Below are 13,755 nucleotides of genomic sequence, written 5' to 3'. Positions count from 1 at the left end.
AGTCTTCTGCCCCAAAACAAAGCATATTGCAAGCTTCAGTTACTGCTGTGGCTTATGAAGAAGAAAGTGCCAAGTGGCACAGAATGACTAAGGTGGTGGCCTACCGCATCGCTAAAGATATGGACCATATCTTTAGCGATGCGGTAGGCTGTTGCAACAGTGGAACATGAAGGCTTTAAAACTACTAAAACCCGTTGACCCAAGATACCAGTCAGCCCAGTCACAACTACTTTACAAGAGAAGCACTGCCAGAAACGTATACTGAGGTCAGACAGAGCCTTATCGACCGAATCACAGAGTGACTCATTACACTCTGACAGCTGATATGTGGTCAAGCAGGACATGAAAGCCATATACAAGGTTGACGGTACAATTCATTGAAGGCTGGCAGATGAACCAGCTATTTTCCTCAAGATCACACCAGAGAGTATATAGCTGAGGTCCTGCAGGATGCCTTTTCAAACTGGAAGCTCAACAAAAAGAGAGTGGTTGCTATAACAACAGATAATGGAAGCAACGTCGTCAAAGTGGTTGGTGAGTGCAATGTTTAAAGAATTGATTTGGGGAAAAAAGTAGATGCCAGGCCGATCATGTTCAATAAAATGAATATTTGCAATAAGAACCACTCACAGTCATATGCCTAATGACCATAAGAAAATCTATTTGAAATGTTGTGGCTACATTAAGAAACATCAGTGATACAGTACAGCTGCTGTTACTGAAATGGAGTTGTTTCCATAAACCCGCAGTACAGGCATATCATTGACAATATCAGGGATACGTTCAAGTGCAGCAGCATTTTAGAAGGCACATATATAACTATACAGCTGTTTTCACACATTTGACTGGCAATTTCACCAAAACAGTTTAAGTAGTATTTTCTGAGTCACCAAGCAGGTGCAGCAATGCTTAAATGTTAAACAGAGGTGAACTGCCTCTTTAAAAGTAAAATGAAAAAGAAGTTAAAGCTATTTTTTAGTTTTGTATTAAAGACAGAAAAACAGAGTATATTCTCTCGCTAACATGTCTCTGATGTGCACTACTCTTGTTAAATCAAATGTGCAGAATAAATGCAAAATTCTAAGTACATAATATTCACTGGGGATCGAGAGTTTCCTGAAGCAGGAGGAAACACTGCTGTCCACTGGCAAAACATCCAGGCATCTTGTCCCTGGCACATGAAGAGGGCGATAGCGAGCTATCAAGACATGCACTGTGGATTATCTCAATATTTCCTCATTGCCAAGTCTGCTGACCCAGACACTAGAGGCCTGTTAGACATGGCCTCACTTGCGGATCCATGGTGCAGTGCCAAATAGGTCCCAGGTGAAAAGATGGATGCACTGAAACACAAAGCTGTCTTGGAGGCATGAAGTATATGAAGTATGTTTACATATAAGTATATTTAGGTACCAGCCACCAGTTTCCCTTCTGAAAGGGTTTTCATCGTAACCTGCCACAGGGAATCCCTGAAGCCTGAGGCTGTTTTCCTTGTACAACACCCATCAGAGATGTGTGGGGCTGCACAGGAGGAGATACTTTGTCTGGTAAACAACTGTCTTCCTCAGCAGAAAACTTAACTACTTTGTTAGAACAAGGAGGCTTGGAGGCTAAAATAGTGACAGCTTATAATGTGAGCTGGGTGCTCACAGCATTAGCAGGTGACTGTCATTACTGCTCAGTCTGTCAGAATCTGACTTTTTAAATTAATATTTTCTGTCACCATGTTAGTCTACTGCTAACATGGTTACTCCACTGACTATATGGAGGTGTGATGTGATGTGGTATTTCCCTTTCTCTTTTTGGGTGAGATCTCGTTCCTGTTAAGTATTGTGTCTTTTTTTATTACTTGTGCAAACAAATAAGCTAAACTAAATTTTATATGATAAAGTGATCACTTCAGGGAGCCTGGTAGCAACACCAGAGTATAGATTGGTCTCTGTAGGCTTGTCAGTATGTGATCCATCATCACATGGATAATGAAATAACAGCCAGGACACATCACTGACTCACACACACACTCTCTGTTACTCACAGCTTTCTATCAGTCCTTATTGCTCTCTATAGGTGTGAAAACAATACAGGTCCATACTACCACAAAAAGGTACAGGGGAAAGCGACTCAGGAGAAAATACCTCAACCTATGATTAACCACGACTGACTATATTGTTCCTCTCCCACAGGGTGTGTGAGGTGTCACTGTGTGTGGGTGCTTCTGGACCTGTACCTGGATCTATATGTGCATCTGTGTGTGTGTGCATCTGTGTGTGTGTGTGTGTGCATCTGTGTGTGTGTGTGTGTGTGTGTGTGTGTGTGTGTTTCACTCCAGGCAGCATGGCACCAATATAGAGGTGACACAGACACACCATTCAAAAGATGGACTGAAAAGGGGAAATGAAAGTATGACACCTTAGAGACCAGCCGAGGGGGGAGATACACGTAATATTGCCATGTGCTTGGAGAGACATTGGTACAATGTTATTGCTGCACTTTGTTAGACAGATAGGGTGATGCCTTGTTTCTGAAAGGTGCCTCAATCACGGTCAGGAGACCAATTTTGTTGTAATAGGAATCTTGTTTGCTTTTATTTAGCACTGGTCATAGTTCATATAGGACATTCACATCAATGCATCTTTCATTTCACCAATATGTGTGTGTTTGGATTTTGTGAGGCATAATTTGAACATCTTCATAATGAACTGGCAAGTGTAAATCTATATAAGAGGTTGCTGGTGTGGTGGAGGGAGGACTCAGTAGTCATCATTCATTCATCTATCCATTAGCCATAACACTTATCCATGAAGTGTTGCAGGGGGGCTGGAGCCAATTCCAGCTGACACTGGGCGAGGGTACACGCTGGACAAGTAGCCAGTGTATCACAGGGCTGACATATAGAGACAAACAACCAAGCACGCTCACATTCACACCTATGGGCAATTTTAAAATTACCAATTAACCTAATGTGCATTTCTTTGGATTGTGGGAGGAGGCCGCAGTACCCGGAGGGAACTCACACAGGCACAGGGAGAGTAATACAAACTCCACACAGAAAGGCCCGAACCCAGAACCTTCTCACTGTGAGGCAACAGTGCATCACCGTGCCCATGTATTCAGATCAGTCATGTTGTAATATATTGTTGGATGGTATATGAAACACACAACTATGATATGAATGTATGTGGTTGCTTTAAATGGTAACTTTGGTATTTTTTTTAATCATATGAATACCCCTGGTGTCTGACTCGAAGGCAGTGAAGTTGGCATAATATATATATATATATATATATATATATATATATATATATATATATATATATATATATGCACATTAAATCATTAGACTGTCAATTGAAAGATCACATTTTACCAAGTTATCTGCTCTCACCACAAGAGTAAACTAAAATAAAATCAAAACAAGATACAAGTGGATTTAAACATATAATAATTATAGATAGATCTGGTTGTAAAAGAAACATGATTATAGGGATATCATTCACTTTTATAAAGTATAAGTCTTATTTCTCTAGCCAGAGACTGGAAAGCGAGGGGTTCATATGTCCCCTAATGATCGATATAATATAAGGTCTGCTGGTAAAAGAGTTACACAGGAGAAATATAGAAGTGATGAATAACATACTTGATACTCTCACAGGCACTCTGTGGTTTAGACACACACACACACACACACACACACACACACACACACACACACACACACACATATGCTTACACAGGGTTATTTGTGTTGCCATTGAAATGAGGAACACCGAACAACCTCCTCATATGTTCAGTATATTCATTCACAGAGCCATCCACTGCTGTCTTATCATCTCTGCTTTGCAAAAATGTATCGGACACTGACAATACAGCACACTGCTGTATTTACTGTCCTCTCCCTTCAGTGTTATAACACTGACACAGTGTTGATGGACAGTATTAGCTGTTCTTGAGTGGCCTTACATTCAGAATAGTGCACACACACACAGACACACACTTGATGACCTTTGTATCACCATGAGGATGAGATAGGCTTATGCACACAAGTACTGTAGACACGGTGCACTTAGTCATACATTTATTTTATACAGCGACACGCACATAAATCAAACAGTGTTGTCATTAGTGTGGGTTTGGTGATCGCTCATCATAATGCAGACAACCATTGCAGGTGAATCACTGGATCAACAATCTATTGTTACTCTGTTCTCTATGTAATTTGATAGAGAGCAGCTGGATGAGCAACACAAATATTCCTGAACGATCCCACCCTTTTATGATTAGTCTATTTTCTTGATGGGGTCACGGTTGTTATTCAGCATTTACCCTCTAATTTTGCTGTCAGCATCTGTGCCCTCACAACATTACTATGTTAATTGAACCATTTAGTTAGAAGTTGGTCATAAGTTTGCTGACCAACAGCAGCTCAGAGAAATTCAGGAAATTGTGAGGATTTGTTTTTTTTTTGTTTTTCGTCTTTTCTTTTTTTTTTTTTTTTAGCATTTCTTTATCTTAAGTGATACCAAACTTAACATCTTGGGTGTTAGAGAGTTGATTGGACAAAATAAATTGTAAGACATCACCTTGGGCTTGATTGATGTAATGATGGTCATTTTTTACCATATTGTGTCACTTTATACTAAATGTTTTATGGAGAGTAATCTTATAAAAAGAATTAGGAGCTGCTGTAAACTATAGTGACTGGACTGACAGGTTTTTGTCCTTTGACATCAGAAGGCAATTTGATCATTGTCAAAAACACAGTGATAGAAAAAAAGAGAAATACTGATGTAGTGAGCAGTGGACGAACACAGCAGTTTGGATACATCATTCACTGCACATTAATAGGCTTGCAGGTCCTATTCACATATCATCAAGTCAAAATGCTGCATCTAACAGCTTGAATCATGTAAAGCAAATCTCCCAATACAACATCATCATTGGATCAGCTGTCATAGTGTGAATGGCTGTTTTAGTTAAATTTTGTTAATTGTCCACTTGTGATCTGGTAACGTGACATAATGTGATCGCATTGATGAATTATGCTTCAGAGAGAACTGTCTCCTCAAACCTTTCAACCCTGAAACCATTTGTTCATTTTAAGAAAATCATTTAAAAGAACAGAGGGTAGAAAAATATTTCTGGACTCAAATTGACAGCGACTGGCTCATGGTCACTGGAACAAAACACATTTACATATTTCTATCATGAATGAGCAGATTTGATCTTCAGACTTGTGGGGATCAGATATGCAGCTGGTAAATTTCATGGAACCCTTTTCTCACTGTTAATCAAAGTCTAACTTAATTGCACCGCTAATGGACTAAAACAGTATTTTATTGTTCAAGGTCTTTTATTTTTCACACACATTTGTAAAGGAGGGTCAGAGAGAGGGGGGATTGCCGGTTGTAATCCAGGGGACTTGAAGCACACAGCCTCAGGTTGTGATTGGTGCGATGGCTCAAGGAAGAAAGGCAGAGAGAGAGGAAGAGAGGTTTAATTGGATCTGAGTCACTCTGCAGAGTCACTTGTCTGTCATTAAGAACAGAGAAAAGAGAAACGAGAATCACTCATCTGACACTCTGACAGTGATACTTATTTGAAAGACACAAACACTGTCTTGGATTGGAGTGTTGTGTGTTGACCTTGTCTGTCTTTCAGTTTGGCTAACAAACTTTTAAACAGCATGTCTGAGAATTATCCTTGTGAAATGGAAAGGCAACAGGCAGTCTGATGATTTGGGTCAGACTGTTGTTTCATTCATAATTTGTGACCAATTAGCTGATAAAAGGAATTAGAGGAGACAAACAATGGGCAGCAGAGGCAGGAAAAGAGCAGAATCAGTGCAGTCACAGTTATTGGAAACTAGTATACTATAAGAGTTGCAAAATTTGAGGGGAAAAAAATACAGCAGTAGAGTTTATTAATCGGCTGCAGGCTTAGTGTATATGCTGTGTAGCAAATCAATACGGCAAGGGTACAAACACAGCTCTCTACAGACAATACATGGACATGAATCCTGTGGGTACAGTCAAAAATCTATATCCAGTACAGTGAGTCAAACAACATAAGATGCCCCAAGCATCTAATGTTTTTTCAGTGCCAATTAAAGTCATGTTTTAGGGTTGGGCTCTACTAACAGTGTCATTACAAAATTATTTACAGTGAGACAGTAGACATCAACAATGAGAAGAAGAGAGAATATGGGAGCTCTGTGTGCACTGTGATACTATACTGAGCTAACGCAAGCATGCTCACAGTGACTTTAAGGCTTATATGCTAATCTTAAGTAGGTGTAATATGTACCATGCTCACCATCTTAGTTTAGCCTGTTAGCATATTAACATTTGCTAACTGGCAGTAATCATAAATTACAGCGGAGGATGATGGGAATGTCAAAGGCTGTGCAGGTGATAAACCACAAAAGTGGACAAACTACTAGCAGCATCAATGATGGTTCAGGGTTAAATGTCAGAGGGCCAGTTAATACAGTTCATCTGTGAAGGAACATGAATGTCCCAATTCCATAGTAATTCATTAAATAGTGAGACATTTCATTCAAAACCACAAATATCAACCTTGTGGTGGTGGTGGAGGTAAAATCAGGGGATCTCAAAAGTCATTAGGATCTATGTCTGGGCACTATTAATGTATATACAAAATTTCATGGCAATATGTCCAATAGTGGTGGAGATATTAGGATACTTTGGCATTGTAGGATTTTTAATGCTGTGCTCCATGAATGAGGAAAATCTAAATTATCAAATATCGCTGAAACTTTAGGCTAGAATGACCTGACCTGAAATGAATGTTGACCACACTGAGTTTGCTTAAATTGTGCCAGCAAAAGCAACATTTATTACAACAGCTAAAAATATTAAAATTAATAAGTTTCTGAAACACATGAAAAGACGACTGAACCTTCCAGCCCCCATTTATTCAACTCTTATCAGGCCTTTACAAAGTAAAGCAATATGTTCTTGTAGAAGAGACATAACTTCCAAAGAAAAGCTTGGAGTGAAAGCTGGTCCATACACAGGAGTGAGTTATAACCCAAACATTTAAGGAAGCTTTATTTTAACCAGTGAGTGTGTTGTTCCCCATAAACCGAGGCTGTCAAAAACAAGAACATCAGTTGTCGCTACTTTATGTTAAACAGGACATTCGGCTGCCATCTTCAATGACATATTATGATTCACCATTGCCAATTAACTGGCAGTCTGACTATGGTGGTATCCTCACAGAAATCATTGAGAGGCCTACCCATTAAGTTTTGAAAGGTCACAACATGGTGCCTGACAGGAAAACACTTTAGGTTAATGCTGCTAAGTGTGACTTTCAATTAAATCTATCCTCTGCCCAGCATCACAATATCCATAATATTATCATAATATATCTTTGTTTCCTGTTCTGAATGTTAGTGTGTTCTCAACTTTTAAATTAGTGTTTGGTTTATTATTATCTTCCACTCAAGTGTTGTAAATTTGAAGTTAAGTCTTCACCCTTGAGCAGTGTTCCTTATTAAACTGCAGATTTACTCTACTAATCCAACTGTGTGGAACAAATCTGTATTGCAGTCATCAACATCCATTGAGTCATTTGTGCATTGTGTTTTCATCTTTTATTTCAACCTTTATCAATGGGTCAGCCCAGTCCATGTATCCATTATATAACTGCTCTCTTGACAGTAAACCCATATGGAATCAGTTTAGTCATTACACTGTCACCAGGTGATAGAAACAAAGCACTTAAAGTCAGATTTGTCTGAGTCTGTGTAAAAGCAACCAAAAAGTGGTGTTAAGTTTTCCTCACTGGACACGTCTATCTTAATTTCCTCTCCAGAAATGTTTTGAACTAAATAAAAATACTCTGCTATGATTAATATTGTATTTAAATTAAAAGTGAAAAAAACATTTTTTAATTCTAGCTGGAAGCACATCTACACTTACGTCCTCACTGAGAAATCTGGATCAGGCCTTGTGCCCTTCCCACCACTGCTGCTTGCCCTTGGTTGACAGGTGTAAGACCAGAGTGACTCAAGATGGTTAGCAGAGGAAACATCTGAGAGACTAAGACACATGTTTGAGCCTCAGATAGACCCAGACTTAGGAGTTTTTGAGTTTTCGGAGGGGGTCTTAACATCTTAACATCAGCTGACTGATTTAGACCAGGAGCAGCTTAACTCTGTTCTTTAAAATCTATTATATGATACTGAAGACACATTTTGATGTGTAAACTAATGTAACTGAGGCCTTAATGGAGCTATTTGTAAGATTTGAAACTGCTACGTAGCCAACATTGGTACTAAGAGCTATTAACGGAACAGTCTTGGCAAGAGCTTCAGCCATCATTGCTTTTACAGACCAAGAGGTTATGATACGCCATATGAGAAGCGCTACTTTTTAAGGACAGCCTGGACGCTACAGTGGTGGGGCCAGCTGCTTAGCATGCTAATGTCAGTACAAGAAAAGAAATGATAGAAATAGAAGCAAAAGAAGAGGGTTCATTTCCACTGCTGTAGATAGCTCTTTGTGAGTAAAAGAATGAAGTTTGATACTGTACATGTAATGTTTCTACTAGACTGGTAAGTAAAAACAACAAATAGCTCCTTTGACATTTGTGACTGGCTTCAACAATTTAGTCTGCAAAACCTCAACAAGAGAAGAAATAATTTAAAATGTGCATAGGTTTTTAAATACTGCGAAAGTTACATAAGATCTAAGCCAGATTCAAAACTATCATATTCGATGTGGTTATTGACACATTTTTTTAATTTCACTTAGAGGCACCTTTCACCTGACAGTGGTGAACTAATGAGAACCACTGCCTTAGTCCATTCATCACTAGGACACCATAAATAATTAACTTCATGATGTTTCAATTCTTGGTCTCTGCAGGCAGGTTTACACACACACACACACACACACACACACACACACACAGGCTGATTAATGGTATTCTCTCAATATACTCACTGCAGGGATTAACCTTTTAAGCTTATTAAATCAGGATGGATTTAATGGTAGTGAAAAGTAGCCTTAACTGATCTGTTCTTTCACATCTATGCCATGAGAGTCAAAATACAAAAGAAACGAACATTGAAAAATATAGCATAATAAAGCAGAAAATCAATGTGTAGGATCATTATAGCGACAAATTGGCTGAAGCTGAAACGCTGACTGTGAGAACCATGGGAGAATTTACATTGACATGTTTGCAAAGGATTGTTTTTAATGAATTAGAGAAAACATAACCTGTGCTAACATCATGGAAGGACTCACAACACCATTAGTCACCAGAATGCTAAATCCTAAATTTCCTTAGGGATCAATGAAGTATCTACCTATCTATCTAGAATGAGAAAAATATAGTGAGTGTTAGTGAGACAGAGGGTCATTTTTAGGTCAGTGTCATTTCCTAGACTCTCAAGTATCAGAGATTTATTTGACTGAGTAACAGTTTCTGTGTCCCAGACACAATATTTAGGGGTTTGGTTACCATATCTTGCTTTTTCTCATATTAGTAATGTTTTTGCCACCTGGTTCAATTTCCAGCCTGCAATGTGATCTAACACTTGCTAAATCCAGGAAGAGTAGAATTTGATATCCTCAGCTGCTGTGGATCGCTTTGACCCTAAATGCTGAACAGCTCTAAGTGAATTTTTAGCACATCAGAAGCCAAGCCGGGGAATAACCAAATAATAATCAATATCTCTTCTGTTGGTCAGTAAATATATCCTGGAGCCGCTTATCAACCTGCCTCTAATTGTGCAGAATACACAGTACACACATACATAGACACAAACATGCACACACACGTATACACAGAGATAGAAACTAATTAATCACTATTAATCACAAAACAGGAAAAATACTGTATCTTTGCCCCTTAGATGTACATGTAAATAATGAGCTCCATCCATAATCCAAGTACTGCCTTGCTGACAAGAACAGACCCACTCACTGATGGGAACACACAAGTGTGTCTAGCACACACACCATCTTACACACGCTACCTGCTGCTGCTTGTGATTAATACTGTAATGGTTTCCTGTAAGAATGTTGAGCAGAATAATGGGTAAGAGTCATTAGTGGCACAGGTGGGATCATAAATCACATTTAACATTGTTGAACCTTTCATTAATGATAACCACACACAAAAAAACATGTGAGACTGCATGGGTCCACTTATGTAACATGCTTTAAATCCAACAAAAATATAAGATGAAAATAGGATGACAGTTTTTTTCTGGCCTTTTTTGAAAATCTAAATTTCTGCATTTTTCTGATTGAATGAGTCTTTCGCAGTTTCACTGTACCGGCCGTGTGTACTTAGACTTGCATGGCTTAATCTTTCAGTAATAAAATCTTTTGTATGAACACAATAATATCCAGTTAAATACTTGGTACATCATCAGGAAGAACAACATATTCCAGCACTTGCTTAAAAAACAAACATTTAGTAGCTGTGAAAATGTTGAATTATAATGCCATTATAAGGTGTTGCCATCGGGTTGTCCGTCCAGCCGTACATCCGTACATCCGTCCAATTCTCATGGACACAATAACTTCTTCAAATTTGGCACAAATGTGCACTTGGACTCAAGGACAAACTGATTAGATTTTGCTGTTCAAAAGGTCAAAGGTCAAGGTCAGTGTGACCTCACAAAACACTTTTAAGCCATTACTTAAAATTTCACACAGCAATTATGACAAAATTCCACACAAATGGTTAAGATTTTATATTACTCTGGATAAACAGGGATGTAATCTGAAACTAGTGTGAGTCACAGAGGCATACAACCACTAGGTGGTAATTCTAGTCTGAATATTTCATAGTATGGAAAAAGCAACAAACATACAACTTTAACACAAGACCACTGGAACCACAGGTGTCAACTTCATGTCAATTCTGTAATTTCAGAAAGTAAGTAGAAACTGCAGGTGTTTGACTAATTATTGGTCCTGCACCAGATCTGTTTCTAAACAACTTTGTGAAGTTTTTCTAAAATATACTTTTGATAGGAAGACTGAATATTAATTTACTCCACCCTTGATGAATTCCTGTTTAATGGGATGCTCTGTGCCAAGTCAAAGAGTGTTTGTCGTCTTCACTTATGCTAATGAGTGAGGAAAGTTTCACTCCTCAATCTGACACTGCAGTGATGTATCTTTTTATAGATTAATTTTTGAATTATCATATCATGATTTAACCAACCACTCCAAATTAATCTTTATTAATCAGATGTATAAGGGCAGTTAGAGTGGAGGAAACTTCTGATTTAATAGCAGCAGCCATGAGAGTACAGTTCCCCTGAGCATTATAATAATATGGAAGTTCATCACATTTACAGCTGGATCATGGTGGTTTTTGAAGAAAATTTGTCTGTATAATTCAAGTATGAGAATTTTATCTCTCATGACTATTGCATTAAAACTTGAGTACATGAAGGCAGACATAAGCATTGTTACTGTCCAGTTTTAATTTTAGAAAGAGACAGACACAGACATGATGGACTGGTCGAACTGGTCAAACCCACAAAGTGACAGAAATGTAAGAGAGAGTGATATGAGCTGAAGTTGTAGCTCACCCTGTTTTACAATGACAGAGAGAATGAGAGTCCACTCATGATGTGAGTGGCCCTGATTACCAAAGCAGTGTGCCTGTGCATACCAACAACTGTCTTGAACTCAAAGTCAAGTGGCTACACTGAACAACAAATCTAACACCATGCCTGTGTTTCTGTGTGTTGTGACTCCGTTTCTTTATGTGTTTCTGTGAATGTGGTATGAATTTCAGCATTACGGTGTGTGTGTGTGTGTGTGTGTGTGTGTGTGTGTGTGTGTGTGTGTGTTGCAGTGTTGTCATGTGTATGTAGACGTGTTTTGTGTGTGTAAGGGCTGGGGGTGAGTGTGGTGGCGTCAGCATGGTGCATATGAACCTGCGTAGCATCTGATGTCATGCTTTTTAGTATGCGGCTCTCTTACACTGGGAGTAGGACACACACACACACAGACTCTCATCCATCCCATTCCTGTCAACACGTTATCTCAGTAACGTCTTGAGGGAATTTTTTCAAATTTGTTACTAACTTTCACTTGGATGTCAAGGTCAAAGATGAAGGTCACTGTGACCTCACAAAATACACTATATTGACAAAAGTATTCGCTCACCTGCCTTGACTCGCATATGAACTTAAGTGACATCCCATTCTTAATCCATAGGGTTTAATATGACGTCGGTCCACCCTTTGCAGCCATAACAGCTTCAACTCTTCTGGGAAGGCTGTCCACAAGGTTCAGGAGTGTGTTTATGGGAATTTGTGACCATTCTTCCAGAAGCACATTTGTGAGGTCACACACTGATGTTGGATGAGAAGGCCTGGCTCTCAGTCTCCGCTCTAATTCATCCCAAAGGTGTTCTGTCAGGTTGAGGTCAGGACTCTGTGCAGGCCATTCAAGTTCATTCACACCGAACTCTCTCCTCCATGTCTTTATGGACCTTGCTTTGTGCACTGGTGCACAGTCATGTTGGAAGAGGAAGGGGCCATCTCCAAACTGTTCTCACAAAGTTGGGAGCATGGAATTGTCCAAAATCTCTTGGTATGCTGAAGCATTCAGAGTTCCTTTCACTGGAAGTAAGGGGCCAAGCCCAGCTCCTGAAAAACAACCCCACACCATAATCCCCCTCCACCAAACTTTACACTTGGCACAATGGAGTCAGACAAGTATTGTTGTTCTGGCAACCACCAAACCCAGACTCGTCCATCAGATTGCCAGATGGAGAAGCGCGATTTGTCACTCCAGAGAATGCATCTCCACTGCTCTAGAGTCCAGTGGCAGCATGCTTTACACCACTGCATCCAACGCTTTGCATTGCACTTGGTGATGTATGGCTTGGATACAGCTGCTCAGCCACGGAAACCCATTCCTTGAAGCTCTCTACACACTGTTCTTGAGCTAATCTGAAGGCCACAGCAAGTTTGGAGGTCTGTAACGATTGATTCTGCAGAAAGTTGGCAACCTCTGCGCAGTATGCGCCTCAGCATCCGCTGACCCTGCTCCGTCAGTTTACGTGGCCTACCACTTTGTGGCTGAGTTGCTGTCGTTCCCAGCAAATTTCACAACTGGACTTGTTGCACAGGTGGCATCCTATCACAGTACCACGCTGGAATTCACTGAGCTCCTGAGAGCGACCCATTCTTTCACAAATGTTTGTAGAAACAGTCTGCATGCCTAGGTGCTTGATTTTATACACCTGTGGCCATGGAGGTGATTGGAACACCTGATTTCATTTATTTGGATGGGTGAGTGAATACTTTTGGCAATATAGTGTATGTTTTTGGCCTCTTGAATGTGAGACAGGCTTGAGGGAATTTCTTCAGATTTTGCACTTTCACTTGGACTCAGAGATTAAGTGGTTAGATTCAAGTGATCAAAGGTCATGGTCATAGTCACTGACCTCACAAAACACGTTTCGGCAACAACTCAAAAATTCCTCCACTAATTATGACACTATATAACACAAATTTCTAATACGATAAATGATGAACTGATGACATTTCATATCCATATGGTCAACTTAATTGTAAATCATAATGTTCTGCAAAAACACCACCATTATTCAATGCTGTAAATCAGCAACAAAAAGGCAGATTGTGAACATATTCCCTTAAAATTCACTGGCTGACAGAGGCATACAACCACAAGCCAGTAATTCTAGTTTTCTGTTACATTTTTGGCATGAGACTCTGCACAA

Source organism: Trachinotus anak, unplaced genomic scaffold (genome assembly GCF_046630095.1).
Source record: "Trachinotus anak isolate AG129_WGS33_773 ecotype Australia unplaced genomic scaffold, CSIRO_AGI_Tana_v1 ptg000032l, whole genome shotgun sequence".
NCBI classification, from domain to species: domain Eukaryota; kingdom Metazoa; phylum Chordata; class Actinopteri; order Carangiformes; family Carangidae; genus Trachinotus; species Trachinotus anak.
The sequence above is the reverse complement of the archived record's forward strand: the minus strand, read 5'-3'. Positions refer to the sequence as shown.